Source organism: Oncorhynchus nerka, linkage group LG21, assembly GCF_034236695.1.
Source record: "Oncorhynchus nerka isolate Pitt River linkage group LG21, Oner_Uvic_2.0, whole genome shotgun sequence".
In the NCBI taxonomy this organism is placed as follows: domain Eukaryota; kingdom Metazoa; phylum Chordata; class Actinopteri; order Salmoniformes; family Salmonidae; genus Oncorhynchus; species Oncorhynchus nerka.
The window spans coordinates 12,348,135-12,374,105 of NC_088416.1; positions in this window are offsets into that span (position 1 = coordinate 12,348,135).

A 25,971-nucleotide genomic window follows, 5' to 3' on the forward strand; every position below is an offset into this window, starting at 1 on the left:
TGCTTACCTTACCTTCACATGCTACTTTGCCTTGGCAGGGGCTTGAGGTGGCGAAACATATGCCACAATGCCTGGTTCGGGCATATAGTCCTGTTTAGTCTTGTGTAGCGCAGGGTGCGACTTGACGTTGTACCAACCCCAGTGTATGAGTCCAAGGCTCGTGCCCATAACAATCAAGACTTTGTAATTATTCCAGATAGTCCGCAATCCCATGATTGAAAGGCACTTGGCTCAACTATAACCACAAGCATAAAGAAAAAAATGAATGTCAAGAAGCATTGACTTGTTAATGCATTATAACCTTCTATTCAGTCAAACTGTAGACATTTTTTTAAAGGGTGTCATGTCCCATGCATTTATTTTTTCTTGACAGTTTTAAAATTGTTCAACTGGTCAGTCAAACTGCAATGCCGCACGAATAACTGTCTTGCTTGGGTTAGAATTTCCATTTGAGTCATTTGAGCACAAGGCTATTCTCTGCCCTAGCACAGCTAGCTAGGTTATGTACAGCTTTCGCTAGTGAAACAGCTGACATTATGATACATTCAGAGATCATTAATTCATCATGCTTCATACATACAATAACACACATTTTTCACGTTGTGAACTTCGGTAATGTCGTATTTCACCAAAAGTAAAAGCTGGCAGGCTAACAATGTTTGTTAACGTGTGACTAGGTTTAGCTAGCTAGCTGGTACTCACCTTCAAGAGTCAGCTCTTTCTCTTACGTCCACCATTTCTGGGTCCTCGCAGTATTGTCGACTTGAAGATGCCTGAACATGAGATAATTGTGTAATGTTGATAATATCAGCAAAGAGAATCAACCTCTCTTATATAAATATTAGAAAATTAGATGTTTTAAAAGAAAACTAATTTTCCGCTTAATATTTTAAACAAACGTTTTTAAAAACGACATAATAATAATGATGCAGTCAATATTTTAGCCACCTAGTGGTTAAGAGCGTTGGTCCCATAGAGAATGATAGAGGCCTCTGGTGGCCAAAAGGCTATTTTTGCATGGGCAATACAACTGCGGGCTGCCATCATTTTAATGAAGTCAACTGGGTGGGACATCCAACGTCATTGGCTAATCCCTCTTTGTGACCTTCTTGGAGTCATTGTGCACCTTGGTCATCCTGAGGGATCAGCCAATTGTGAAGAAGAAAATAGACTACTTCAAAATTGAGTTAGCCTCAATGGCTCTGCCACAATGATGAGGTCTCTTTCCATCTCTATGGTTGGGACAGTAACTGAAAGGTCACTCACTGGTTTATGTGAAAAATCTGTCGATGTGCTATCCCATTTGCGCCTGTAAGTCGCTCTGGATAAGAGCTAAATGACTACAATTTTCATTTAACATGTTTGCAACTTTGCCAGGACGAGAAATTGTGTTCCTGCGTTTTCACAATGTAATGTTGAAGTGGTAAGCAGAAGCTATATGCTTATGAAGCTATTTTAATGTTCCCTTGGCTGGTTAAATGTTGACAATTCATCGTTGTTAAATGTTAACACGTCTCTGAAGCTCTTTAAAATTGATTAGAGGTGTGGGCCAGCAGAGGGAGCTGTCTACCTATGTAATTACCAGATGAATCTCTCTCTCTCTCTCTCTCTCTCTCTCTCTTCCTTTTATGTCTCTCGACCCAAATTCCAGGAAAAAAGTTAAATATTATAAAACATATTCGTGGAAGCATGCATGTAAAATATGGTTAATTGGCCTACTCAACAATGTCAACAGACTGATTTTTTGGAATCCAAAAAAAGAGTGGAATCCAGAACCAGTTTTCTGTCTACTACTATCCAATCTGGCCAAAATGGACAAGTACTGAACACAAAATGTAGTGTAAAGGGAAGAGGTGTAGCTATACAGAAGATACTGTATATAGAGCTGCATTGTGGTCAGCCATAATTGGACAGGAACGTAGAAGGTTCAAGGCCTGGAAGGTGATGAGGGAGCAGCGTCATGGCCTGTCGGTGCAGCACAACAGTTGGACAGTAATACTCTTGGGACAGGGGCTAGAAAGATAAGGTTCAGTGGTGGCACGAACTGCAGATGATGCAGACCAGATACTGACAGAGGATTAGTGTGGAATGAATGAGGGGGCATCTGCTGTAGACTGAACTTGGCCGAGGATGAGTGAAGAGGAGAAGGAGTCACTTGAAGTGGACGACTCCCTCATCCTTTATGGATCAGATTCAAGATTACAGACTCACAGAATTGTTTTGATTATTTCTCTGACTGGGACAGTTGGAAACGGTTCAATATTTTTTGGGGGGTGCAAGCACAACAACTTGTCTTCAAAGCATTATATATGATCACGTAATAATGCCTTAGCCTATACAGTACCTGTTGGCCTTATTTTAAGTGTTAACAAATAATCTATTCAGTTAGGCCTGAAGCTAACAATATGTGGAAAAAGCTAAGTATGTACTAAATCAGAGATGGGCAACTCCAGTCCTCTGGGGCTTGATTGATGTCACACTTTTACCCCAGCCCCAGCTAACACATAATCAACTAATCATAATCTTTCATTTAGAATGCAATTAGTTTCATCTGGTGTTTTTATTAGGTATGTGTAAAAAGTGTGAGGACTGAAGTTGCCCATACCTGTGCTAAATGCAAACTTTTTTTTAATCAGAAAAATGTCACCTAGGCACACTTTGCATCAAGTGGAGTTCTGGTTAGTTACAATGTGGTTGGGAACAAAAGGTGCAGCAGTACAAGGAAGAATTTGGGCTTAAGTGGCCAGTGATAGCTGAGCCTCTATCAATCATAATAGTCCCAACTCCCTGTGCCCCACAGTATACATCACTTCTTATGAGAACCAGGAACTAAAGCTACATTGGCCCATTTTAAAGCCTGTGAGAAATGGGAGCTTCTTTCAAAACGGAGATAAAGAGCGTACAGGGTCTTGGTCCAGTAACATCTGTTTGGTTTGGTCTTGTTCTAGGCTGTGATGAGTCAGGTTATGACTGATTAAACTTGATATAGCGAATCCCAGACTTAATTTATGGAATACTTATGTTGCCCAATGCAGCTGTGGCTACTCAAATAGTTCCTATGGGTGTAGGGAAAAGGGGGGGCTTTTCTGCACTTGCCAGACTCTAGCAGTCACATCAGTCTGGCCATTATCAATGTATGTGTGTGTGTGTGAGAGAGAAAAAGAGAAGGGGGGTCTTTAGTGGTTTCATCTGTGCAATGTCAGCCCTTACGCCAGAGGAGTCTGGTAGGAGGAGCTGTAGGAGGACATGCTCATTGTAATGGCTGGAATAGAATCAATGGAACGGGGCCAAACATGTGGTTTCCATATCTTTGATGTGTTTACCGTTCCATTTATTCCATTCCAGCCATTACAATGAGCCCATCCTCCTCTGCTCCTCCCACCAGCCTCCTCTGCCTTACACCCCTCTGGGTCATCAATGCATTTGTCATGAGATGACTATCACCCTACACACACCCACACGTACACACTTTGACACAACCCGATTCACCAAATAGCCCCATCTCTTACTCACTCACACACACACACAACCGACTTAGAAATCAAGGAATGTCTTGGGTTCATCATGTCCTGGTATTTTGTAATTTTTTGTAATTTTTATTAGGACCCCATTAAGCTAACGCCATAATGCTAGCAAATTTTCCTGGGGTCCAACACCAATTAACAAGACATTACAAACAACCACAATCAAGACTTCACAAACATTCAACAAGTAGACAATACAGATCATTAAAATACTGACAGGAAACACATTTAACATTCAGTTGATACTTTCTATTTGCTGTCCAGTCATATGGTCTATTACATTAGATGTTCTTTTTTTTCTTGAAGGTGGATTTACTTTTTGCCTAAGAAATATGGATTGGTAAAAAGTTCCATTAATCTATAGCTCTATATAAAAACTGTAGACTTAAGGCGATTTGACCTTGGCTTCAGTTGTTTTAGCTGAATATTATCAATATTATCTATGTGTTCTGACCATGATAAAGCCGCGTCCAACACGACTCCTAGTAGTTTTTTTTTCACTTGCTCTACATGTATTCTATTCATCGACAAATTCAATTGTGGGTCATCAGCAAGCATATATATATATTTAAAAAAGTGTTTTTTTTACCTTTATTTAACCAGACAAGTCAGTTAAGAACACATTCTTATTTTCAATGACGGCTTGGGAACAGTGGGGTAACTGCCTGTTCAGGGGGAGAACGACAGATTTGTACCTTGTCAGCTCGGGGGTTTGAACTCGCAACCTTCTGGTTACTAGTCCAACGCTCTAACCACTAGGCTACACTGCCGCCCCAAATACAATACATTGATCCAAATACAATACATTTAGTTTTAGAAATGTTCAACAGCAAGTTGTTCATATCAACCCAACCCAGACACCATTCTTAGTTCACTGCTTAGTACATCTGTTAGCTCATTACATTCTGATGCTGCACCATACATTGTAGTCATCAGCATACATGACCACTCTTGCTTTGTTCATTACTGAAGGTAAATCATTAGAAAAGATACATTAGAGTAGTGGGCCTAGGCAGCTTCCTTGAGGAACACCACAATGTGTATCTTTACTATTTGAAAAGCTACCATTAAGCTACCACTTTTTGCCTTCTCCTGGATAGATAGCTTTCCATCCAGGATAGAGCTGCATCCTTAAGACCATAACATTTGAGTTTTCCTAGAAACAGTTAATGATCAATTACATCAAAAGCAGCACTGAAATCCAGCAACACTGCACCAACTAACTTCCTATCATCCATACTCTGTCATTTGTGCTAAGGCCGTACTCATAGAATCCCCTTCTTTGTATTGCATGCTGGAAACCCGTTATTAGACCATTATATGAGAAATAATCCTTGATTTGTACAGATACATTTTTTTTCCAATAATTTACTTAACACAGGCAGCAAGCTTATAGGACAACTATTAGCACCAGTGAATGCAGATTGTATATCCTTAGGTAGTGGAACAACCTTTGACTCTTTCCAGACTTCTGGGCACACATACATCAAGAACTTGTTAAAAATATGAGAGATTGGTGTAGATATTTCGTTAGCTGTAACTCTAAGCAATTTGGCGTCTAGATTATCTGTAGGCGACTTGTCATCCGAAAGAGACAACAGCATCCTTTCTACCTCTTCCCTTTCTACTTGATGAAATTTGAACCTGCATTGCCTCTCCTTCATGATACATATATGAATGAGAAACATTATAAAGAGTGGGAAGAGGGATGGCTGAAAATAACCATTCACTTAGGGCCATGCTACATTGTAAGCCTTATGGTGTTTGAAGGGCCACTGACTTCTCCAATACTAACCACCCACCTTTAATCGTTTCAAAATGTTTTTGGGTGGTTCAAACTGAACCATCAAAGCCCCATTAAAAAGTGCATGATCCAGGATGAACCGGTCCCAGATCTGTTTGTGTCTTGCCAACTCTCATGGTCATTGTCACATGCAGATCTGAGACCAGTTTTGGATGACAGTGCAATAGCAAAAAATGGCATTGTTTTTTCCACCTGAAAGGGACAGAGGGGCAAAACAACCTATTACATAGCACCGTTTGTGCGCGAAGCATGGAGTCAGTCAGTTAGTGCTGATATGTATGGTTAGTGTGCAAATGGGTCACTCCACGATCTTGCCGGGGGGGGTAATTCGATAAAAGGGAGATATTCCAAGCATGGCCCGCAACCTGGATCCCGGCCAAAGGCGAAGCAATGCGGTTTCTTCAACTCCCCACTTATTTTGCTCCAACCCACATTACATATAGTAATGGAGGGAGACATTTCAGCAACATTCCCATTGCGTTCCAGTTCTAATATCAGCATTCATTTCAAGAACGCAGGTCATAGCGATTGGATACTAACAGTGTCACTAGTTGTTCATTAGAAATGTATTAATTGCTGAGGCTATTCATGGTTTGAAATGTGACATCAATTTGTATTGTGTTGTAACTACATTCTGAAACCACAGCTACTTCTCCAACACCATTGGCCAGAAATAAAAATAGAAGTATCTCTGTTCCATAGAACTAACCGTACCATCATTCATTCCAACGAGCAAGAGAACAGGGGCATAGAAAATATTTTCCCTGCATCAATTTGTTGATTTTACCACCCAGCTGTATGGCCAAATAGCTCTTATATCCATGATCCCGCCATGAAATTCTGTGTCTAACAAGGTTCGCTACGTATCACATTACATACAGTTCATTTTCCCGATGCAATTCCAGTGGAATATTTTTTATGAAACCACTTACTCAACATTGCATCAGGGGGCTTTTAGGAGAGGGGCTTGACCTTGTTCTGGCTTGTCATAAGGAAAATGAACGTGGGTAAGAAGTTTTAAGACAGCGTGTGTGCATCGTCTTGCAGGAGTGACTTGGTTTTCCAGAAGATGGCGCTGTTCCTTTCATTGCCATATGACAAGACAGTTCAGGGGCTCTCTTTGTTTATAGGAGGTAGGCTAATTAGCCAAACTTGGTGCACACTGCCCCTAAATTGTAGCATTTCGCCATTTCATTGTTGTGAAGACTTGGAAGTACACATAGTATTAACCAGTGGAGGCTGCTGAGGGGAGGACGGCTCATAATAATGACTGGAACGGAGCAAATGGAATGGCATCAAACATATTGAAACCATGTGTTTGATGTACTTGATACCATTCCACAAATTCCACTCCAGCCATTACCACAAGCCCATCCTCCCCAGTTAAGGTGCCACCAAACTCATGTGGTCTTAACTGTGCCTTTTAGCCTAGTAAAAGTGTCTTGACAAGTGTCTTTCTTGTGGAAATCAGCCCACTCTCACATTTGTTCCCACGGTGAATTCCAGTCTAAAATACAGTCATCATTCATACTAACCAGCCAAATGTCAAGGGGTTAACTTCAAGGCGTTTGGCCGCACCAAGAAAGTCTTCCACCAATGACAATGCCCTCATAATTTAGAATAGATCAATCTTTAATCTAATAGGTTGTTTTGCCACAGCTACACCTATTCTCGAAAAGACAAAAACCAAAGAGAGCCATTGCCATTGGTGAATCATCAGAAAATCAGCTATTATCATTTTACCAGCAAAGTTTCCCAGAGATATTATATTTTGCGGTGAGAAGTCTGCATGCAGAGAGTGGGCGGCAACTATTCATCCCTGAAAGAGAAGACAAATCACCTGATCCCATCTCCTTTTTTCATTTCTTTCTTTCTTCATTTTTGCCTTTTTAATGGCGTGAAGTGAAAATGTTGGTTTTGAGGAGGGGTTTCTTGCAGGGCTGGGAATTGCCAGGAACATCACGATACGATATTATCACAATACTTAGGTGCCGATACGATACGTATTGCAATTCTAACGATTCTCTACGTATTGCAATTCGATACTGCGAGTTTCTTGCAATTTCATGTTCCAAACATATTGCTCCCTATATGCCTGCTGCAGAGACAAGAAAGAGCCATAATTAATCTAGTTCTGGCGCAGGTTCAGCCAACTAGCGTTAACTAACGCTACCGAGAAGAAGAAAAAAATGTATAATTCAAAATAATATTGAGATATATAACTGTATAGATCCCCCCCATCACAACAACTCTTCCCTCCAAAACTATACAATCTGTAAGTATTATACATTTTCACTTTATCTTACCCGGCAACTGAATTATTTTGAAGTCAAGTGACCCATACTTTAGCTACATGGAATGACTGAGTATTTTACTGACTGGGAAAGGAGAGGGACATAGAGAACGTGTAACTATGGAAGATGGATGGACAGGTTGTGAGATAAATATTATGAAAGATTGAGTGAGATGGGGGGGCAACAGAGAGATTCAAAGAGCAAAACAGAGAGAAAGAGGGACAGAGAGAGAGGGTAAAAGTGAAATGAATAGAGGAGAGAATAGAGACAGAGTGCGTAAACTATATACAACGAGGTAATTGAAGAGTATCACAGCCATGCCTGCTTAGTGGTAGGAAATAATCTTGCTCCTATCATTTACTTCTCTCTCTCCTATCCTTGCCACTTATCTCTGTGTGGTGTGTCTTTGTTGTCTGCGGGGGTCGTGAGCGTTGCTAACCCGTGGCAGGTCACCCCTCATTGTCTGACAGTGTGGGAACCCTGTAAGCTGGTGCTTCTTCAGGTTCCACCCCCAGGGGAATAGGCTAAAGACACCAGCTGGTTATCTGAATGGCGTTAGGTAGGAAGATACCATCGCCGGGATGGGGGGAGGAGAGTTACTAACTGCTTGAAAGTTTTCTATTTTCTCCAAGGTGAGAATCTATGAATGTGATAGACTTTGAGGTTGAGTTTCATATGTGTGTTCATTCCATTGCCTTTATCATTATGTAGCAAATACATGGTATTGATTGGCTATTGTTTGAATCAGGGTCTGGGTCTATTCCATCTCAACTCTAGTTATATAGTGCGTCGTACGTCGTATTCTTATGAAGAAATTCCATATCAAAATCCACAGACATGAATTGAACTGGAATTAACTCTGGAAGGAATCTAAACTTGGGTGTCCTAACTATCAGGATTTGATTCCCCCCCGGCTTGCTCAGACAGAGCAGACAACAGACAGACAGCTTCGAGAGAGGGGTAATGTCTGTGCAGGTATCCACATGGTGACAAGATCATTTTTGTTCCAGCCCAGCACTAACACACCTCATTTAGCCAAGGGCTGGATGATCACCTAGTTGAATCATCTAGTTGTATTAGTGCTGGGCTGGGGAGAAAAATGTGTGGTCCTGGCTGTACACCCCCAGGACTGTCTGGACCATGTAAATAAAAAGTACTGACCAGAAAGCCAGAGATGTGTCTGTCCAATCCACGTTGATGGTCTCACTGACTCCCTAAAACTCCCAGAGACTGTGTAAAAGTTTTCCTCTGGTATGTAAACTTAGAGTTCCCATGGATTTAGTTAATCGAGCAGAAGCTCAATGACCATAGTGCACCTGCAGCACATGCATACGTTTCCACTCAACTCAATTGCGGTCAATTCCATTTGAACTGAGTAAATACAGCATTTTAATTGAAATTCAATAGGTTTGAACTGAGAAAAAAATCTTATTGAGAGGAATACATCTTATTGTTAAGCATACATCTTATTCTTGAAGTTATGGGCAATTTCCAATTAGTGTATTAATGTCTTGCATTAAATGGGTTGAAATGGATCTCACTCAACCCTGATCAAGTGTGAGAATGAGGATAAGAAAAGGTGAGGAGGGTAAGCGTGAGAGAGGGTACGGGTAGATGATTAGATGGCCAGAAACTCTGTGCTTAACTTCAGCCCTGACCAGAGAGCTACGCCCGTGCCTTGCCTGATAGGCTGATCCACTGAGTCCTTTACTGGCAATCACTCACCATGCTTGAAGGGACATGTTTTTCAAGCCATTTCGGCCAGTGGGCGGTGCTATACGTCACGGTGGGCGTGGGTTTTAAAGTGCAATGACTGCCACGTTCTACCACGAACGAGACCTCATTAGTGAATTAAGCAATGGTGGGTTTAAACTTTATAGTTTACAATTGCACTTTCACATTAGTTCATCATTTTGCTTTATTTGAACTAACAATAGCTAGCTACCAACTGGCTGGACCAGTTTCCCCAACCAACAACGTCAATGGAGCTATCAAGCCAATCAACTAAATTTAACTGAATAAAATATATGAAACTGATCATGACTAGATTTAATCTAATTTCAATGCGATTGGTTAGTCAACATGCGATAATACCTGTATACTGTCAATCAGTGAGATTAATTATTTGCGTTGCTGGCTTCATTAAAAACTGTTAATCGTGACGACTGCTTTTGTATACCACTGCTTTTGTATACCACTGCTTTTGTATACCACTGCTTTTGTATACCACTGCCTTTGTATACCACTGCTTTTGCATACCACTGCTTTTGTATACCACTGCTTTTGTATACCACTGCTTTTGTATACCACTGCCTTTGTATACCACTGCTTTTGTATACCACTGCCTTTGTATACCACTGCTTTTGTATACCACTGCTTTTGTATACCACTGCTTTTGTATACCACTGCTTTTGTATACCACTGCCTTTGTATACCACTGCTTTTGTATACCACTGCTTTTGTATACCACTGCTTTTGTATACCACTGCTTTTGTATACCACTGCCTTTGTATACCACTGCCTTTGTATACCACTGCTTTTGTATACCACTGCCTTTGTATACCACTGCTTTTGTATACCACTGCCTTTGTATACCACTGCTTTTGTATACCACTGCTTTTGTTTTGTATACCACTGCTTTTGTATACCACTGCTTTTGTATACCACTGCCTTTGTATACCACTGCTTTTGTATACCACTGCTTTTGTATACCACTGCCACTTTTGTATACCACTGCTTTTGTATACCACTGCCTTTGTATACCACTGCTTTTGTATACCACTGCCTTTGTATACCACTGCCATTGTATACCACTGCCTTTGTATACCACTGCCTTTGTATACCACTGCCTTTGTATACCACTGCTTTTGTATACCACTGCCTTTGTATACCACTGCTTTTGTATACCACTGCTTTTGTATACCACTGCCTTTTATACCACTGCCTTTGTATACCACTGCCTTTGTATACCACTGCTTTTGTATACCACTGCCTTTGTATACCACTGCCTTTGTATACCACTGCCTTTGTATACCACTGCTTTTGTATACCACTGCCTTTGTATACCACTGCTTTTGTATACCACTGCTTTTGTATACCACTGCTTTTGTATACCACTGCTTTTGTATACCACTGCCTTTGTATACCACTGCCTTTGTGCTTTTGTATATACCACTGCCTTTGTATACCACTGCTTTTGTATACCACTGCCTTTGTATACCACTGCCTTTGTATACCACTGCCTTTGTATACCACTGCTTTATACCACTGCTTTTGTATACCACTGCCTTTGTATACCACTGCCTTTGTATACCACTGCCTTTGTATACCACTGCCCACTTTTGTATACCACTGCTTTTGTATACCACTGCCATTGTATACCACTGCCTTTGTATACCACTGCCTTTGTATACCACTGCTTTTGTATACCACTGCCTTTGTATACCACTGCTTTTGTATACCACTGCTTTTGTATACCACTGCTTTTGTATACCACTGCTTTTGTATACCACTGCTTTTGTATACCACTGCTTTTGTATACCACTTTGTATACTTTTGTATACCACTGCTTTTACCACTGTATACCACTGCCTTTGTATACCACTGCTTTTGTATACCACTGCCTTTGTATACCACTGCCTTTTGTATACCACTGCTTTTTTTGTATACCACTGCCTTTGTATACCACTGCTTTTGTATACCACTGCTTTTGTGTATACCACTGCTTTTATACCACTGCTTTTGTATACCACTGCCTTTGTATACCACTGCTTTTGTATACCACTGCCTTTGTATACCACTGCCTTTGTATACCACTGCTTTTGTATACCACTGCCTTTGTATACCACTGCTTTTGTATACCACTGCTTTTGTATACCACTGCCTTTGTATACCACTGCCTTTGTATACCACTGCTTTTGTATACCACTGCTTTTGTATACCACTGCCTTTGTATACCACTGCCTTTGTATACCACTGCTTTTGTATACCACTGCCATTGTATACCACTGCCTTTGTATACCACTGCCTTTGTATACCACTGCTTTTGTATACCACTGCCTTTGTATACCACTGCTTTTGTATACCACTGCTTTTGTATACCACTGCTTTTGTAATACCACTGCTTTTGTATACCACTGCTTTTGTATACCACTGCTTTTGTATACCACTGCTTTTGTATACCACTGCCTTTGTATACCACTGCTTTTGTATACCACTGCTTTTGTATACCACTGCCTTTGTATACCACTGCCTTTGTATACCACTGCCTTTGTATACCACTGCTTTTGTATACCACTGCCTTTGTATACCACTGCCTTTGTATACCACTGCCTTTGTATACCACTGCTTTTGTATACCACTGCCTTTGTATACCACTGCTTTTGTATACCACTGCTTTTGTATACCACTGCTTTTGTATACCACTGCCTTTGTATACCACTGCTTTTGTATACCACTGCTTTTGTATACCACTGCCTTTGTATACCACTGCCTTTGTATACCACTGCCTTTGTATACCACTGCTTTTGTATACCACTGCCTTTGTATACCACTGCCTTTGTATACCACTGCCTTTGTATACCACTGCTTTTGTATACCACTGCTTTTGTATACCACTGCTTTTGTATACCACTGCCTTTGTATACCACTGCCTTTGTATACCACTGCTTTTGTATACCACTGCTTTTGTATACCACTGCCTTTGTATACCACTGCCTTTGTATACCACTGCTTTTGTATACTACTGCCTTTGTATACCACTGCCTTTGTATACCACTGCTTTTGTATACCACTGCCTTTGTATACCACTGCTTTTGTATACCACTGCTTTTGTATACCACTGCTTTTGTATACCACTGCTTTTGTATACCACTGCCTTTGTATACCACTGCTTTTGTATACCACTGCTTTTGTATACCACTGCCTGCTTTGTATACCACTGCCTTTGTATACCTGCCTTTGTACTGCCTTTACCACTGCCTTTGTATACCACTGCTTTTGTATACCACTGCCTTTGTATACCACTGCCTTTGTATACCACTGCCTTTGTATACTACTGCTTTTGTATACCACTGCCTTTGTATACCACTGCTTTTGTATACCACTGCTTTTGTATACCACTGCTTTTGTATACCACTGCTTTTGTATACCACTGCCTTTGTATACCACTGCCTTTGTATACCACTGCCTTTGTATACCACTGCTTTTGTATACCACTGCCTTTGTATACCACTGCCTTTGTATACCACTGCCTTTATATACCACTGCTTTTGTATACCACTGCCTTTGTATACCACTGCTTTTGTATACCACTGCTTTTGTATACCACTGCTTTTGTATACCACTGCTTTTGTATACCACTGGGGCTTCACTGGAAGAAGATCACACACACACACACACACACACACACACACACACACACACACACACACACACACACACACACACACACACACACACACGGATAGACACACTGACACACGCATGCATGCATGCACGCACACACAAGCAGTCAGGCAGGCACACACACAGAAACACATACACACATGAACTTGTATGAACCTGGTTTTGGTGACTCAGCTGGCGCAAGGTTGGTGCCTTTCATTTTAGAGTGACGGACCACACAACTGGACAGGACCAAAGTACAGCGAGAGACATATGGTAGTTGTTAGGAGTGGAATCTTGACTTGGGAAGTTGGGATAAAGACAAGGACTGTTAATTGAATTTATGTGAAAATCTCCTGCTGGCATCAATGCATGAATCCAGCTAATGTTGGGACATTGCATTTGTAATTCAAGTTCTTTCACTGGAGATTAACCATTGAGCACCCTTTTTAGTCTAGGACTAAATCAAATCAAATCAAGCTTTGTTTATACAGCACATTTCAGACATGGAATGCAAAATAATGTGCTTTTGATGGAGAAAAAACAAATAAAACCAATGAAAATAAAAACAGAAATATTTACTACACAACAAACGAGGATAAAAAAAACTAAAGGATAACAATAAAAACTGAATGACTAAAACGACACTAAGAAAAGCAAAGTCAAAAAGGTGTGATTTTAAGATCTCTTTTAAAAATGTCCACAGTTTCAGCCCCCCTCAGGTTCTCTGGCAGGCTTAATCTGTGTCTGGGATACCAGCCCATAGTGTTATACACTACCCTATCTGCGACAGTTTATAGACACTGTACATTTGTTTGTACATGCTTATGACAAGTGTTATGATGCATTATGATTGTATAATTGTGAATTATACCTGTTGGGGTTAGATACAATAAATTAATCTTAAATTATTCTGTGCATTTTATATTTCTACCTACCACCCAGAGAAATGTTGCTCAGATAGGTTCCCAGTTTGTCTGCTCACACAGGTTACACCCATAGACTTGTACTGGACTTGCACGTGTTCTCGCACACCCCGAGAGCTTCTGGTCAGCGGGGTGGTGGCACCGGGATCCTCATCTCTCCCAAGTGGTCATTCTCTCTTTCTCCCCTTACCCATCTGTCTATCGCCTCCTTTGAATTCCATGCTGTCACAGTTACCAGCCCTTTCAAGCTTAACATCCTTATCATTTATCGCCCTCCAGGTTCCCTCGGAGAGTTCATCAATGAGCTTGATGCCTTGATAAGCTCCTTTCCTGAGGACGGCTCACCTCTCACAGTTCTGGGCGACTTTAACCTCCCCACGTCTACCTTTGACTCATTCCTCTCTGCCTCCTTCTTTCCACTCCTCTCCTCTTTTGACCTCACCCTCTCACCTTCCCCCTCTACTCACAAGGCAGGCAATACGCTCGACCTCATCTTTACTAGATGCTGTTCTTCCACTAACCTCACTGCAACTCCCCTCCAAGTCTCCGACCACTACCTTGTATCCTTTTCCCTCTTGCTCTCATCCAACACTTCCCACACTGCCCCTACTCGGATGGTATCGCGCCGTCCCAATCTTCGCTCTCTCTCCCCCGCTACTCTCTCCTCTTCCATCCTATCATCTCTTCCCTCTGCTCAAACCTTCTCCAACCTATCTCCTGATTCTGCCTCCTCAACCCTCCTCTCCTCCCTTTCTGCATCCCTTGATTCTCTATGTCCCCTATCCTCCAGGCCGGCTCGGTCCTCCCCTCCTGCTCCGTGGCTCGACGACTCATTGCGAGCTCACAGAACAGGGCTCCGGGCAGCCGAGCGGAAATGGAGGAAAACTCGCCCTCCCTGCGGACCTGGCATCCTTTCACTCCCTCCTCTCTACATTTTCCTCTTCTGTCTCTGCTGCTAAAGCCACTTTCTACCACTCTAAAGTCCAAGCATCTGCCTCTAACCCTAGGAAGCTCTTTGCCACCTTCTCCTCCCTCCTGAATCCTCCTCCCCCTCCCCCTCCTCCCTCTCTGCAGATGACTTCGTCAACCATTTTGAAAAGAAGGTCGACGACATCCGATCCTCGTTTGCTAAGTCAAACGACACCGCTGGTTCTGCTCACACTGCCCTACCCTGTGCTCTGACCTCTTTCTCCCCTCTCTCTCCAGATGAAATCTCGCGTCTTGTGACGGCCGGCCGCCCAACAACCTGCCCGCTTGACCCTATTCCCTCCTCTCTTCTCCAGACCATTTCCGGAGACCTTCTCCCTTACCTCACCTCGCTCATCAACTCATCCCTGACCGCTGGCTACGTCCCTTCTGTCTTCAAGAGAGCGAGAGTTGCACCCCTTCTGAAAAAACCTACACTCGATCCCTCCGATGTCAACAACTACAGACCAGTATCCCTTCTTTCTTTTCTCTCCAAAACTCTTGAACGTGCCGTCCTTGGCCAGCTCTCCCGCTATCTCTCTCAGAATGACCTTCTTGATCCAAATCAGTCAGGTTTCAAGACTAGTCATTCAACTGAGACTGCTCTTCTCTGTATCACGGAGGCCCTCCGCACTGCTAAAGTTAACTCTCTCTCCTCTGCTCTCATCCTTCTAGACCTATCGGCTGCCTTCGATACTGTGAACCATCAGATCCTCCTCTCCACCCTCTCCGAGTTGGGCATCTCCGGCGCGGCCCACGCTTGGATTGCGTCCTACCTGACAGGTCGCTCCTACCAGGTGGCGTGGCGAGAATCTGTCTCCTCACCACGCGCTCTCACCACTGGCGTCCCCCAGGGCTCTGTTCTAGGCCCTCTCCTATTCTCGCTATACACCAAGTCACTTGGCTCTGTCATAACCTCACATGGTCTCTCCTATCATTGCTATGCAGACGACACACAATTAATCTTCTCCTTTCCCCCTTCTGATGACCAGGTGGCGAATCGCATCTCTGCATGTCTGGCAGACATATCAGTGTGGATGACGGATCACCACCTCAAGCTGAACCTCGGCAAGACGGAGCTGCTCTTCCTCCCGGGGAAGGACTGCCCGTTCCATGATCTCGCCATCACGGTTGACAACTCCATTGTGTCCTCCTCCCAGAGCGCTAAGAACCTTGGCGTGATCCTGGACAACACCCTGTCGTTCTCAACTAACATCAAGGCGGTGGCCCGTTCTTGTAGGTTCATGCTCTACAACATCCGCAGAGTACGACCCTGCCTCACACAGGAAGCGGCGCAGGTCCTAATCCAGGCACTTGTCATCTCCCGTCTGGATTACTGCAACTCGCTGTTGGCTGGGCTCCCTGCCTGTGCCATTAAACCCCTACAACTCATCCAGAACGCCGCAGCCCGTCTGGTGTTCAACCTTCCCAAGTTCTCTCACGTCACCCCGCTCCTCCGCTCTCTCCACTGGCTTCCAGTTGAAGCTCGCATCCGCTACAAGACCATGGTGCTTGCCTACGGAGCTGTGAGTGGAACGGCACCTCAGTACCTCCAGGCTCTGATCAGGCCCTACACCCAAACAAGGGCACTGCGTTCATCCACCTCTGGCCTGCTCGCCTCCCTACCACTGAGGAAGTACAGTTCCCGCGCAGCCCAGTCAAAACTGTTCGCTGCTCTGGCCCCCCAATGGTGGAACAAACTCCCTCACGACGCCAGGACAGCGGAGTCAATCACCACCTTCCGGAGACACCTGAAACCCCACCTCTTTCAGGAATACCTAGGATAGGATAAAGTAATCCTTCTCACCCCCCTTAAAAGATTTAGATGCACTATTGTAAAGTGGCTGTTCCACTGGATGTCTTAAGGTGAACGCACCAATTTGTAAGTCGCTCTGGATAAGAGCGTCTGCTAAATGACTTAAATGTAAATGTAAATGTACTGGCAGGTAAAGCTTTATACTAACAGGTGTGCCATGACAGATACATGGGAAATGGTGTGAGTGTGCGTGCGTGTGCGTGTGTGTGTATGTCCGTGCACTTGCATGTTTGTCCAGTTGTGTGTGTCTGTGTGTATGTGTCCTACTAAGTGAGGAAAAATTGACAATATTACTCCGCTAATGATGAAAATTACAGGCCTCTCTCATCTTTTTAAGTGGGAGAAATTGCACAATTGGTGGCTGACTAAATACTTTTTTGCCTCACTGTAAGTAATGATTTGTTTAATCAGTCATTTGCATGAGCACAGATAATGGTTTATAAAACAACACATAAATTGAACACCAAAATTAGTTAAAAAGAAAAGCACAAACATAAAAATTCCAAGTATAACCTGCACATGCAAACATGCCGGTTAGAAGGTCCTAATGCAAGTTGTGCATTAATAAATTGTCAACAGCCTGTATGCCCCCTCCCACCTGTCTTTTTCATGTCTCAGGTTGCCTGCAAAAGTCAGCAATAGATAGAAAACAAAAATTGACAAATATTTGACATATTCAAATAATTTTCATTTAGAACTGAAATTATTGGATGGTGAAACTTGTATCCAGCCAACCAGAAAAGCAAGGAGAAGCAATTCAGGCATTCCTGAAAATCAGAACAAAAAAAGATTTAGTAGACATTTAGAATTAAATGTGGAGGTGAGCTTTATAGTTACGTGATGACATCAAGTGCCCCGCATACCTTCAAAATATTCTGCAATCATTATTTATTTGAAAAACACAATTTCTATTATCATTTGTCGCAATAAAGATAGTTAGACAAAAGACAAGTCCACCCCCATCGAACAGATAAAATATGTTGTTGACACATTGTCGCAATGTTTTTTTTTTCAACATTACTTTTGTCTAATAAACCTGGGTCAATGGAAACCTGCCTACTGCCTTGCTTAGTTAATTGTATTCAGGTGTTTGGGTCACACCCACTAATTAGTTACTGACCACACCTGATTGTGTTTCTCCTTTAAATGGAGGTTGAGGACAGTTTGGGGGGACGAAGCAGAAGTGCCGGTGCATCACAAACACCACAGAAAAAGAAGAGGGTTATAAGGAAAATGTACATTACATGACCAGAAGTATGTGGACATCTGCTCGTCGAACATCTCATTCCAAAATCATGGGCAATAATATGGAGTTGGTTCCCCCCTTTGCTGCTATAACAGCCTCCACTTTTCTGGGGAGGCTTTCCACTAGATGTTAAAATATTGCTGCAGGGACTTCCATTCAGCCACAAGAGCATTAGTGCGGTCAGGGACCGATGTGGTGCGATTAGCCCTTCTTCGCAGTCAGTGTTCCAATATATCCCAAAGGTGTTCGATGGGGTTGAGGTCAGGGCTCTGTGCAGGCCAGTCAAGTCATGCTGAAATAGGAAAGGGCCTTCCCCAAACGGTTTCCACAAAGTTGGAAGCACAGAATCGTCTAGAATGTCATTGTATGTCATTAAGATTTCCCTTCACTGGAACTAAGGGGCCTAGTCCAAACCATCAAGAACAGACCCAGACCATTTTCCTCAGACCATTTTCCTCCATTTTCCTCCTCCACCAAACTTTACAGTTGGCACTATACATTCGGGCAGGTAGCATTCTCATGGCATCTGCCTAACCCAGATTCAGATTACCAGATGGTGAAGCGTGATTCGTCACTCCAGAGAAACCGTTTCCACTGCTCCAGAGTCCAATGGCGGCGAGCTTTACACCACTCCAGCCGACGCTTGGCGTTGCTTATGGGGATCTTTGGCTTGTGTGCGTGCGGCTGCTCAACCATGGAAACCAATTTCATGAACCTCCCGACGAACAGTTCTTGTTTGTGCTGACGTTGCTTCCAGAAGCAGGTTAGAACTCTGTAGTGAGTGTTGCAACCAAGCACAAACTATTTTTACACAACACAAACTTTCTGTGAGCTTGTGTGGCCTACCGCTTGTTGCTCCTAGATGTTTCCACTTCACAACACCAGTACTTGGCTAAGATGGCACCGGAGAAGAAGGCAGACGTTTTATGTGCCCCCAACCCCTTGTGTTTTTTTGTTTGTTTATTTGCATTGTTTGTAACTTATTTTTGTACTTATTTTGTACATAATGTTGCCGCTACCGTCCCTTATGAAAGAAAATCACTTCTGGACATCAGGACTGCGATTACTCACTACGCACTGGCAGAATCCTTTTTTCCCTTTAACGAGTCTGACAAGGCTGACGCTAATTATATTCTGCTTTCTCGGGAACAGGCCCAGATACCCATGATTTGCGTGAAGAGGAGGCGGAGAAAAAGAGGTGATCGAAGAAAAAAAACACTTCCTTCCTTTCTGCTAGCAAACGTGCAGTCTTTGGACAATAAAATAGATGACCTATGCGTAAGATGAAAAGAAAAACGAGACATTCAAAACTATAATATCTTATGCTTCACGGAGACGTGGCTGAACGACGACACTATCAACAGTACAGCTGGCTGGTTATACGCTGCACCGGCAGGATAGAAAAGCGGCGTCAGGTAACACAAGGGGCAGCGGGCTATGTATTTTTGTAAATAACAGCTGGTGCACGATATCTAAGGAAGTCTCAAGCTATTGCTCGCCTCAGGTAAAGTATCCCATGATAATCTGTAGACCACACTACCTATCTAGATGTATTCTTTTGTAGCTGTTTTACACACTACCACAGTCAGAAGCTGGCACTAAGACAACATTGAATGAGCTGTATTCCCATATAAGCAAACAAGAAAATGCTCACCCAGAGGCGACGCTCCTAGACTTTAATGCAGGGAAACTTAAATTTCACCAAATTGATATAAGCATGTTAAATGTGCAACCAGAGGGGGAAAAATCTCTTCAAAAAGCTTATTTCTATCGTGCCAGCACGGTCAGACACGACTCCAACACCATCATTAAGTTTGCCGATGACACAACAGTGGTAGGCCTGATCACCGACAACGACGAGACAGCCTATAGGAAGGAGGTCAGAGACCTGGCCATGTGGTGCCAGGACAACAACCTCTCCCTCAACATGATCAAGACAAAGGAGATTATTGTGGACTACAGGAAAAGGAGGACCGAGCATGCCCCATTCTCATCGACGGGGCTGCAGGTTGAGAGCTTCAAGTTCCTTGGTGTCCACATCACCAACAAATTAGAATGGTCCAAGCACACCAAGACAGTCATTTAGAGGGCACGACAAAGCCTATTCCCACTCAGTAGACTGAAAAGATTTGTCATGGGTCCTCAGATCCTCAAAAGGTTTTACAGCTGCAACATCGAGAGCATCCTCACTGGTTGCATCACTGTCTGGTACGGCAATTGCTCGGCCTCCGACCGCAAGGCACTACATAGGGTAGTGCGTACGGCCCAGTACATCACTGGGCTAAGCTGCCTGCCATCCAGGACCTCTACACCAGGTGGTGTCAGAGGAAGGCCCTAAAAATGGTCAAAGAACCCAGCCATAGACTGTTCTCTCTACTACCGCATGGCAAGCGGTACGGGAGTGCCACGTATAGGACAAAAAGGCTTCTCAACAGTTTTCACCCCCAAGCCATAAGACTCCTGAACAGGTAATCAAATGGCTACCCGGACTATTTGCATTGTGTGCCCCCCCAAACCCCTCTTTTACGCTGCTGCTACTCTCTGTCCATCATACAGTATATGCATAGTCACTTTAACTTTATCTACATGTACATACTACCTCAATCAGCCTGACTAACCGATGTCTGTATATAGTCTCGCTACTGTATATAGCCTCTCTACTGTTATTTTTCACTGTCTTTTTACTGTTGTTTTTATGTCTTTACTTACATATTGTTCACCTAATACCTTTTTTGCATTATTGGTTAGACCCTGTAAGTAAGCATTTCACTGTAAGGTCTACACCTGTTGTATTCGGCACACGTGACAAATAAACTTTGCTTTGATGAGCTGAAATTAAAGGTCACAAAAACATTCCACATCTTCAAAAAGTTTATTGCTATCAAATTTGGTGCACAAATGAAATTTCCAGAGCTAGGACATAGAGTAAGGGCCAGCTGATTTAGGGACATTTGAGAAGACATATTGTTTGGCCGAAGTGAAGTATTATCTCTCTGTCTTTTTGGCTTCAGGCGCATGAGTAGACATGGCGAGTATTTATTTATGTAACTGCGTGTTCCAGTAACATTGCTCGCAAGAAATGCAGATCGGGTTGAACATGAGACGTCGTTAGTAAACCCCCATTCTCGAATTGAAGAGGACCTTTTTTAATGCTTGAAGTGAACATTCTTGTACAAGAATGGCTAGCTTTGCATTAGAAGCTAAGCTAACAAACAGAGAGAAGCCATTTTTCTTTAGAGACAATGACCAAGAATGTATATATATGTTTTTTTACTACCCCAGAGCCAGCATTAGCATCTCTGTTAGTGAAACACTGGGAGTGGTAGGGCCTATGGCAGGATGCTTCCAAAAAGCCGGACGAAATCCTCAAAGTTCAACCAAGTATTCATACCACTGATAGACATACAGTTGAAGTCGGAAGTTTACATACACCTTAGTCAAATACATTTAAACTCAGTTTTTCACAATTCCTGTTATTAAATAGTAGAAATTCCCTGTCTTAGGTCAGTTAGGATCACCAATTTATTTTAAGAATGTGAAATGTTAGAATAATAGTAGAGAGAATTATTTATTTCAGCTTTTATTTCTTTCATCACATTCCCAGTGGGTCAGAAGTTTACATACACTCAATTAGTATTTGGTAGTATTGCCTTTAAATTGTTTAACTTTTACTAGGATCGGGAATTGGGAAAAACTGAGTTTAAATGTATTTGGCTAAGATGTATATACACTTCCAACTTCAACTGTAGATCCTGGAGACTGAGACAGGTCAAAACTAGACAGGAAGATCACGTCAGTAACTCAACCCACTCAAATTGAGCATAGCAGATAGAAGCCTGGCACGATGTGATGCACCCCTCCTAGGGACGGCATAGGAGAGCACTACCAAGCCAGTGACACAGCCCCCGTAATAGGGTCAGAGTGGAGAGAGGGGAGCCTGCCAGGCAGAGACAGCAATGGTGGTTTGTTACTCCAGTGCCTTGCCATTCCCCTTCACACCTCTGGTCAAGACTAAACTCAATCGTAAGACCTACTGAAGCGATGAGTTTTCAGTAAAGACTTAAAGGTCAAGACATGGCCATTCCATAAAAATTGGGGAAAGCCCTGCCACCAGATGTTTGCTTAGAAATTCTAGGAACAATAAGGAGGCATGAGTCTTGTGACCATAGGTATGTACTGTATGGCAGCACCAAATTAGAGCGATAGGTAGGAGCAAGTCCATGTAAGGCTTTGTAAGTTAGCAGTAAAACCTTGAAATCAGCCTTAGCCCTAACAGGTAGCCAGTGTAGAGTAATATGATAAAATGTTGGGCTCCAGTCAAAATTTTATCAACCCTATTTATCACTAGCTAAAGTTTATTTTGTGCTTTATCCGGGTAACCAGAGAGTAGAACATTGCAGTATTCTAATCTTGAAGTGACAAAAGCATGGATTCGTTTTTCTGCATCATTTTTTTGGACAAAAAGTTTGGATGAAATAAATTACGAAGTTGGAAAAATGCTGTTCATGAAACATTTTGTATATGTCCGTCAAAAAAAGAGAAAGGGGTCCAGAGTAACGACGAGGTCCTTCACAGCAGTGGAGGCTGCTGAGGGGAGGACGACTCATAATAATGTCTGGAACAGAGCAAATTGAATGCCATCAAACACATGCAAAACCATGTGTTTGATATATTTGATAACATTCCACCCATTCCGCTCCAACCCCATTACCATTTCCTGTCATCCTCAATTAAGGTACCACCAACCTCCTGTTCACAGTTTTATTTGAGACGACTGTACAACCATTGAGATTAATGATCAGATCAAACAGCAGATCTCTTTGTTTCTTGGGGCCTAGAACTAGCGTCTCTGTTTTGTTCGAGTTTAAAAGTAAAACATTGCCGCAATCCACTTCCTTATGTCTGAAACACAGGCTTCCAGGGTAGGCTGAAGACTTCAATGTCGATTTTCTCAGTGCAATTTTCTACGTCAATGTAAAAATAAATAAAACACAACAGTAATAAGTAGAGTACATGGGCTATCAAACTACTGTTTTGATTAGGTGACTTTCTAAAGAAAATGTTAAAACATGTATTTTACAAAGTGTTCTAAAGATTGAAAGACAGGCAAAATCTGACATCATGTACAGTAGTTACACCGAATTGGGACAAAAGAAATGTTTACAATTTTATATTTATAATTGCTCTTCACAGATTGTAGAATTCTTGGCAGTGAGTGGTTTATCACTTATCAGTGTAATAATAAAGTCTTATTTCAGGGTGAATAAAATCATGAACAATTGAGCTTACTTCCTTTGTTACTAAAGCTGCCTTACACAGCCCAATTCTGATCTTTTGTCAATTACAGTGCATTTGGAAAGTAGTCAGACCCCTTGACCTTTTCCACATTTTGTTACGTTACAGCCTTATTATAAAATTGATGAAATAGTTTTTTTTCTTCATCAATCTACACACAATACCCCATAACGACAAACCAATTACATTTACATTTAACATTTAAGTCATTTAGCAGACGCTCTTATCCAGAGCGACTTACAAATTGGACCAATAACAGTGTTTTTTTTTATGTGTGCAAATGTGTTAAAAATAAAAATGGAAATATTTACATATATATTCAGACCCTTTGTCAGCGATTACAGCCTTGAGTCTTCTTGGGTATGACACTACAAGGTTGTCACAACTGTATTTGGGTTCAATTCCAGGCTCTGGCTGGGCCACTCAAGGACATTCAGAGACTTGTCCCGAAGCCACTCCTGTGTTGTCTTGGCTGTGTGCTTAGGATTGTTGTTCTGTTGGAAGGTGAAACTTTACCCCAGTCTGAGGTCCTGAGAACTCTGGAACAGGTTTTCATCAAGGATCTCTCTGTACTTTTCTCCATTCATCTTTCCCTCAATCCTGACTAGTCTCCCAGTCCCTGCCGCTGAAAAACATCACCACAGCCTGATGCTGCCACCACCATGCTTCACCGTAGGGATGGGGCCAGGTTTCCTCCAGACGTGACGCAAGAGTTCAATCTTGGTTTCATCAGACCAGAGAATCTTGTTTCTCATGGTCTGAGAGTCCTTTATGTGTATTTTGGCAAACTCCAAGCGGCTGTCATGTGCCTTTTACTGAGGACTGGTTTGCGTCTGGCCACTTTATCATAAAAGTCTGATTGGTGGAGTGCTGCAGAGATGGTTGTCCTTCTGGAAGGTTCTCCCATCTCCACAGAGGAACTCTGGAGCTCTTTCAGAGTGACCATGGGGTTCTTGGTCACCTCACTGACCAAGGCCCTTCTCCCCCGATTGCTCAGTTTGGCCGGGCGTACAGCTCTAGAAAGAGTCTTGGTGGTTCCAAACTTCTTCCTTTTAAGAATGATGGCCACTGTGCTCTTGGGGACTTTCAGTGCTGCAGGAATGTTTAGGTACCCTTCCCTTCCCCAGATCTACAGACAATTCCTTCGACCTCATGGCTTGGTTTTTGCTCTGACATGCACTGTCAACTGTGGGACCTTACATAGACAGGTGTGTGCCTTTCCCAATTATGTCCAATCAATCGACTTTACCACAGATGGACTCCTATCAAGTTGGTGTAACTCGGGCAGTTGTTGTTGCCATCCTGTACGTGTCCCGCAGGTGTGATGTTCGGATGTGCAGGTGTTGTTACACGTGGTCTGCCACTGCAAGGATGATCAGCTGTCCGTCCTGTCTCCCTGTAGCGCTGTCTTCGCGTTTCAGGCATTGCAATTTATTGCCCTGGCCACATCGGCAGTTCTCATGCCTCCTTGCAGCATGTCCATGTAAGGCTTTGTAAGTTAGCAGTAAAACCTTGAAATCAGCCTTAGCCCTAACAGGTAGCCAGTGTAGAGTAATATGATAAAATGTTGGGCTCCAGTCAAAATTTTATCAACCCTATTTATCACTAGCTAAAGTTTATTTTGTGCTTTATCCGGGTAACCAGAGAGTAGAACATTGCAGTATTCTAATCTTGAAGTGACAAAAGCATGGATTCGTTTTTCTGCATCATTTTTTTGGACAAAAAGTTTGGATGAAATAAATTACGAAGTTGGAAAAATGCTGTTCATGAAACATTTTGTATATGTCCGTCAAAAAAAGAGAAAGGGGTCCAGAGTAACGACGAGGTCCTTCACAGCAGTGGAGGCTGCTGAGGGGAGGACGACTCTTAATAATGTCTGGAACAGAGCAAATTGAATGCCATCAAACACATGCAAAACCATGTGTTTGATATATTTGATAACATTCCACCCATTCACGGAGATGAGCAGGGACCCTGGGCATCTTTCTTTTGGTGTTTTTCTGAGTCAGTAGAAAGGCCTCTTTAGTGTCCTAAGTTTTCATAACTGTGACCTTAATTGCCTATCTTCTGTAAGCTGTTAGTGTCTTAACGACCGTTCCACAGGTGCATGTTCATTAATTGTTTATGGTTCATTGAACAAGCATGGGAAACAGTGTTTAAGGGTTGCTGAGTTTACAATGGACTCAAAACCTTCCTGGACTGCAAACACAGAACAGATGTACAAAAAGGGACAACAACGACTATATTTCATGAGGAGATGAATTAAATATCAGGTCAATAAAAGAATAACAACCATATTCTACACATCCTTTGCTTAGAGTGTTGCCACTTTCTGTTTCCAAGCTTGGTACAATCAGCTATCCATTAAAAAAATATATATTTATACACATAATAGTAAATCTGTTAATATCAAGAACATGGAAATGCTGTTCTTGGAGAGAGTACTAAGGGCAGGAGCGAGAATTGCCACCGACCGGACACACCCACTCAACCAGGAGTACCAGCTCATACCATCATCCCGCCGATGCAGAGTCGATCTTCACAAAACCACCAGAGCCTAGAAATCATTCATTCCCACCAGTAAAAATCAATTGCTCCCCCCCACCAGAACTGAATTCCGAACTGTGTCCACATGTCTGCTGTAGTTGGTTGTGATTTATGTATGTATTAATTGCACTTATTGGTGATACTGTGCTGTTGTTTGTTGAGATGCAA